Below are 8,046 nucleotides of genomic sequence, written 5' to 3' on the forward strand. Positions count from 1 at the left end.
CACCAATACTAAGATTAGCCATATATCCTCGTCAATACGAACTCAGCAGTTAAAACCTGAAGGGGGTACAAAACAAAAAGTGTGAGTAAACAGTAAAACCAAGCTTCCCAAAACTATTACCTTTCTATCAGTAATAACCCCTCACTATAATTCCCTTATCGTTTTCTATAGGACAGTACAACATATATATATATATATATATATATATATATATATATATATATATATATATATATATCCACCTATGCTCAAAAATGGCCAAAACCACGAGTATGCCATGTCCATGGACTTTATAATGCATTAACAAGTAGGCCAAATGAACTTAATCAATATAAAATGATACATCAGCTAGAATCACCTAACGTGACCCGTACGACTGTACTCATATCTCATCAATCAATACTAGATTATAAGTCGGGAGTCATCTCTAGTGACCTATACGACTTATCCATATCTCATCAAGTATCCCTGCACACGAGTCGGAACCACCTCTAGTGGTCTGTACGACAGGACTGGGTGTAAATAAGTATGCTCAAGTGAAGACTAGGCGAATAATCACTGGTCACCTACGAGTCAGAACCACCTATAGTGGTTTGTACGACAGGCCTGTGCACCTACCGTGAGTCCAAGGTGAGCGTAAGGTGCGGGAGGTGAACATCACGTGAAGGACTATGCCCTGACCACGGGCGAAAGCACTAACACCGGGGTGCAGGTTTATGAGCTCTCAATGCATCTCAATATAACATGTGCAACTCATGGCAACCAGTACAACAGTATCGGAGTTGCCTAACACATAAATGTAGTCATGCTATAACGCAATCGATTCAACTAATACCATAAACTCACCTGAACTTACCTGGGTGTCCGGCGTTCACCTTTGCACTTGAAAGCATTCCCAATAATTATATGCAAGTAATATACATATGGATATACCATGATGCAATCTAATACTCAACCATGTCGTAGCATTTTCAATTATAAACAATACGGTATGAAGTGTACAATCAATAACGCCCTACTCCCGAACTACTTATTTTCAGGGATAATTATCCATGACAACCCAATGAACACTAATTTAACTAACTAATTCACAAAACTAAAACTTGCCCTTACCAATTTCCTTCGCATTACTCAATTTCTCAAATAAGGCTTTTGTCTCAAATATATTATGGCTGCATCTAACGTCTCGTTAGACTGCCTACATACCCTAAATAGGGATCAAGCCATTCGTAGTTCATATAAGTACTTCAAGCATTCACAATAATTATATGAAGGTAATATACCTAATCAATTTAAAAGTGTCGATAGAACTCTCAATAATATGTACGATAAAAAGGAAAAGATCCACTCACCTGGAGTCCACACTATGATTCTCTAGCGCACGCATCGAGGCGTCTTGAATGATTGGTCCCTGTGACCAATTATCAAGTCATATCTCAGAACTTTTATCCGTAGAATATGTAATTCACATAAAACACAACCTCAACAGCATTATAAAATAGTTTGAGACCCATTGACCACAAGTCAACAGTCGATCAAAGATTGACGGTAGGGTCTACAACCCTGTATAACTTGACCCGGAAGACCCGCATATCAGATTTCCAATCCGTAACTCCCAACGATCCACAATATGTTAAAAGAATAAGTCATACGTCTCTCTAGACGATGGTCAACATAAGTCAAAATCTTTGCCTCTATGGCATTTTCGTAAATTCACGCTTTTAAAATAACATAAAAATGTAAAATTTGGAACAGATTGTCATAGAAAGAGCAAGAAATATGAAAACTTATCCTAACAACCTTATATTATCCAAACCTTATCCTATCTTCTCCTAACCTAATCTTGTTCCACCTTAATCCTAGCTGCAAGTGGACCTAAAAACCTAATTTCTAGAAGCCTTATCTGACCCTAAAAGGGTGTCGCACCTTTCCCCCCTTTTATGCCTTCTAGAACACCCAAAATCAGCCACAAAACACTTAGTTTCTAGAAGGCCCAATTTTGGACGAATTTCCTAAACTTTGTTCTGATTGGATTCTGATTTAATTTAGCCCTTTTCCTCTTGGATTTGGATTGTATAAGTCCATCTTTGAAACCAATTGGGCTAAGACTTAATTTCCAAGCAATGTGCCGCACCCTAGGGGGCCCTAATCACTTATTTCTGCTAGGGTTTTGGCTGAGTACTATATAAAGAGACCTTAAGTTGCCGCACCCCCTTACACACCCTAGGCAGCCATTCATCGTTCAATTCATTCATTCATTCACACCACACACCATCCATTCAGAAATACAACTTTGTGTCGCAAACCCTAGGGAAAAGAAGGAGTGTCGTGGCTTCCATAGGAGAAGGAGACCCTTGTGCCACAAGAAATCTGCATCCATTGGAGACTTGTAGAGTTCTTTGTCATGGCTTCCATAGGAGAAGGAGACCCTTGTGCCGCAAGAAATCTGCATCCATTAGAGACTTTAAGAGTTCTTTCTTCCCTCGTTTCGTTTCCATGTTTATTTTAATTTGCTTTTCAATTGTTATGAACATATGTAACTAAGTTTTTCTTAGTTAGAGGTGAATTCAAAGCCATGAACTTATGTTTTATATGAATTGATTTCCTCCAAATTTTGTTTCTTGAATTGTGAATGTGATTTACTTAATTGATTTATTGAGAACTTGTTATTGTGTGTTGATTAAGGATGCATACTTAGTTTTCATACATGAATTTGATGCTAGGATATAAGGGAATTTCACCTAATCGTTATGAACTTATATTCACAAGTAGTAAAAATCACTAGTCACGATTGTATTAAATAAATTCTAGGCAAGAGTATCATGCAATTCATAGTTACGAATGCCTAGTCAATGCTTAGGGTTTCCAAAAAGCTTAATGATCTTTGATTTTATCTCTATTATGCAGTTCATGTAGGGAATTTGATAAGAATAATTTGATTGTTGATGCGTATTCCATCCAACTCAATGAAACTAGGAAAATCTGAAAGTTAATTTGTGTTTTTCACAATTAATTTGGGGCATTGTCATTCATGGTTTAAAGTGATAAAATATGGAAATCAATTTGTGTTACATATGTGCATGTGTGGAGAAGGACCTTCTAACTAGCCTTTTTCCCATTCAATTCACCTAATTTAGTGCATAATCTGTTTAGTTTACAATCTGTCCAATTTAATTAATTTCATCCAAATCAATTCCCCCTTTTATTAAGTGTGTTAGATTAGTTAGAAAAGTGTTTGAATCTGTCCAAATTAGTGTTTTGAGTCTAAGTTAGATAAATTTCGTCCAAATCACCCTTTAGAGTCTAATTTGAGTCTATTTGCTTGTTTTTGTGCTGTTTTGAGCCTTTTTAATTTGTTTTGAATTATATAGGTCTAGTTAAGTGTTTTTAAGTTTAGTTTTGTGTTTTAAGTCAGTTTAAAGTAGATTAGCATCCCTAGTTAATCCCGGTTAGAACGATCCCTAGTTGCATATATACTACAATTGTCACAAATAGGGTTTAATTTGTGTGTCAAGATAATTTTCACATCAACTGGAGTTCAACAAAATGAAAATAGACAAAGACTGTAGAGGCTCCTCCTCTACAAGTTCTCACCGGTAAAAACTTGAGTTAATTTGATAGGAATTAAAAGAGGATTAACGTCTATAATTTTTTTTGGTTTCATATATTTATGAGTTCGTATATATTTGTGTCAGGTTCTTGCAATTAAGTTTTAACTTTTAAGATATAATACATCTTTGGTAGATTTTTTTTTTTTTTTTTTTTTTTTTTTTTTTGCATTGAAATTCGTCTTTTCAATTTGGTTGGTATGTAGTTCAGCCTGGTTTCCTTACTTTTATGTTCTAATTTCTTTTCTTTTATTGCTATTTCGGTATTGAATATTCAATTTTTGGTGAGGGAATCATAGTGGTTGTTTGGCCTTAGGATCTACAGTAAATTATTATTATTTTTAAAATTCCTTAACCCAAAAGGATAGAAGTTCCCATCAGGCTACCTCTCAAATTAGGAAGAAACCGAATTATGTTTTGGTGTGTATGTTTAAAGTTGTTGAAATAGGGAAGGGCTTGAAGATTTGGAGAGATGGGCCGGAAGGCGAGTGAGCATCCCAATCAAATGGGTTTTAATTTTATGACTATTTCGGTCAATCAATCAGATTTTTGGCTATATTTGATAGAATCTGTAAAAATTGACATTTGTGAATTTAGAGGGTAAATTTTGACTATAATTGATAAATAAGAGGAAGTGGGAACATTCTTTTTACTTAAGGGTTTATGATTTGTGAAATTTGTGAAATTCCACATGTCTATTGAGAATTTTGTTGCTGATAATTTAGCTCATTTCGATTTATCTTGCAAATTGGGTCCGGAATTTTTAGAACAGGCTATTTCATTCCGTCGACGTCTTCTAGTTGTTGATGTAGCAAGGTTGCTTGGCCTAGTGACATTTATTGCAGTCTTCCTTATTTTCTCGAGCTTTACGTAGTTAACCAAAAACAGAGAGTGTTAATTTGGTTAGTAGGAATGAGTACGTAAAGAATTGGTGTATTAGGTTGATTGGTGATTTTTTTTTTCGTTTACTAACACATAAGCAATGGAAAAAAAAAAAAAAACAAAAACAAAAAAAAGTACCACACCTTAAAACTGGTAATATGATACAATCAGATCACGTTTTGATTCTAAAGTATTAATTTAGAGTTATATCACATGTAAAATGCAATTGAGTAAGGTAGGGTTTCTAGGTTAAGGAGACTTTGAATCTTTTCTTGCAAGAAAAGGAAAATATAATTATGACTAACATTTAGCTAGAATATCAAAATTTCCCTATTTAGATTTTTTTTCCTTTTTGGTTCTTCAAAAAGATTTATTCTGTGGAGATCTAGGATCAGAAAAATAACAGATCAACTATTATATTTAGATATCAAAATCACCATCTAATTGAGTCTAGTACGCCTGCTTGCAAGTAGAGATGAACAAGGAACGAGGGCTGATTTGCTACCAAAGTTTATAGGGTTGGGCTGATTTCTTTTTTCTTTTTTCTTTTCAACGTAGGCTAACTTTGTAAAAATAAAAAAAGCCCGTACTAGTTTTGAATTAGGCAACTTGGGCTTATAAAACTACATGCTTACAAAACTTTATGAAGATGCTTTTGCCAACTTGGTAATTTTCTGTTTATTTAATATATATTCACTTAAGCCAATTAACAACTAATTTCTTACAATTTAAGAATTTTATATTCATGGTTTTTTCTATTAAAAATATTAATTTAACTAATTTCTAACTATCACTAGAAAGAGAGAACTTTTAATTTCTGTAGTCTCTTGCTACGTTAAAAAAGTCAGTAATACTTTCATAAGAAATGTTTTTAAAACTTATGATAGGTTTGGTACGTTTAGATTTTAAATGTTCCAAGAAACAAAATATACTAGAAATCCAAATGTATTGAAAACCAGATGTACCCATATTATAGGTAAACAAATGTACCAATATAATCAAACGATCATACAAGCAAACATACGTTCAATGGCGGAGTCTGCATGGGGTCATTGGTTGTTCTTGACCCCAACAACTTAAAAAACCCCATGTATATTTGTTTTGTATTTGACCACTATAAACAGCTAAGGAAACTAAATTACAACCTTCTTTTCCTACTTCTATTTTCTTCTATCATATTTGTCTTCCTTTTCTCTATTCTTGTAAAAAATACTTTAGTTGAAATGCCTTGGCGGTCTTCAACATTATTGTACAGTATCCTGCATCCACCATCGACAAGCCTTTACAAATGTTGACGTATATTGGCATAAACCTTCGGCATATAATTGACAAGAATTAGAAGATACCTACTAGATGCTTGACGAAATGGCCCAATAAAACCTTTTTTTATTGATATTATGACTTCATTATTTGAAAATCATGAATACGCCACTGCGTACCTTTACAATCAAATCATACCAATGAGTTTTAACATTCTATTTAACTCACTAATATAAATCTTATGATAAACAATGAAAATAATTTTAAAAAAGGAACATGTAAAATTGAAGCTCTAATAAAATGAATTCAATTACTGAAATTGTAGGAAAAAGCTTAATCAAATTCTTAAAAAGAATAGATATTTAATCAACAAAATTGAAAAATGAAGCACATATATCAAAACACTCATTTTTTGAAATTCCAAAATTTGCCCTAGGTTATGGCCCACCACAACCAAATTGTGTCTCCACCCTTAATTAGGAATATCAATAGATTGTAAAAGCTAATTAGTTTTACAAAAGGATTAAGCTAGTCCATGTCCAATTGGGACTAGGAATTTAGAATGATGTGCCTACATAAAAGATCGCCAAACCCTAAACATCCATGTAAACTTTTATTTGCTAGGTTTTCAGAATTTTTTTTTCTCATCAAACGTTCTCTCTGTCCACTGTGAAGGAAACACAAACAGAAAAGCAAATAGTTATCGAATTCTTAATCTTATAGCATAACCATGAATTGTGTTCGTGGTCGAGGAAGGCCCAAAAAGTGTGCTTCCACCAAGAACGATGATCTCCAGTCTATATTTGAGTACTTACCCCTAAATATAAGTAGAAAACCAAGGAGTTAAACCATGTCGATAAAAAGAAATCATCCTTCAGGTTTTCAAGTTGAAGATTTGGCTGGATTCCCAACGAAAAAAAAAAAGAGTGGCACATCATAGATTATGACTCCGGTACTTCTTTTAAATCTCAATTTATATTTACAATGTTTTTATTTACCATGTAAGAGGACAGCACGGTACTCTAGTTGTGAATTTGTCTAATGTACATCTGCAATGTTATTCTAAAATTTAATATAACATATAAGTTCTTTATGACTCACTACTACAGTCATCCAAACCCTAGAAATCCTTCTACTAATATCACCTCCAATCCAAAATTGGTTATTAGTTTTTTTTCTTGTATAAAAACATTGCTCACAAGTTTCAAATAATTTGTGTGTATCAGGCGAAGGACATTAATGCACAAAGTGTGCCCTTGAACAGCCAGCCAATGAACCACACAGACAACTCCACTACCAACTGTGGCAGAGAACTAGATATGGAAAAAGAGAACAACCAAACAAGAGAATCTGACATGATGGAATTTCAATCTGATTTCTTCCAAGATGTGCCAGAGGAAGATGTGTTGCCTTTAAATTTTGAAATTCCTGGGCCAATTCCTGACTTGGTGGACTTGTATACTTTTGGAATCTAAAATTGTAGAGGAAGATGATTTGTATATGAGCTCAGAGGGGTCGCTTGGTGTCCGGGATTCGATTAGGATGCATATAACTCATAAATGAGAATGTATATTGAATTTAGAGATGAATAAATTTTCAATTTGAGAAGATTAGAAGCGGAATCAACATGAATGAAATTTATCTCTTCTAATCCTACCATTTTAATTAAAGCTATTTTTGGATAATTTTCTTTAGTGAGTAACTCATCTTCAACTTTTTGCGTAGCAAATTTATTCAATATATTAACCTAATCACTAGAAACAGAAAGGGGTGTGCTATTCACACCATTTTTCACTTCATACACAGCCTTTTAATTTACGATTGTCAGATCGACTGAATTAAAAAAAGATTAAATAATAGAAATTAACAAGGTGTATGTGAGAAGTAAAAAGAGGTGTGTAGATAACACACCCCAACATAAATTGGATTTTTAGATAAAACAGTAATCAGCCAATCTAATGGGTAAAGACAGGTATGTACTCCCTACATTAACGTTCTTAAGAAATACCCGAAGTCTAACGCAAATTTTCTATGTCTTCTTTCAAGATATCTTGAATTGAATTTATTAAGAGCTCGTTTGGGAAGTGCTTTTAAATAATTAAAAGAGTTTTTAGAGAAAATAATTTTGGATTTCAAAAGCATTTTATCTTGCATTTTTACTAAAGATTAGTTTCAAAAACATTTTCTTTAAAAACGTTTTCAGTCATTTAAAAACACTTTCCAACCTGGTGCTTCTTGTAGGAAGCACTTCAAGTGTTTTTTCATGATTAACTTGCATTTTTACTAAGGATTGGTT

The sequence above is a fragment of the Pyrus communis genome, chromosome 9 (genome assembly GCF_963583255.1).
Source record: "Pyrus communis chromosome 9, drPyrComm1.1, whole genome shotgun sequence".
NCBI classification, from domain to species: Eukaryota; Viridiplantae; Streptophyta; class Magnoliopsida; order Rosales; family Rosaceae; genus Pyrus; species Pyrus communis.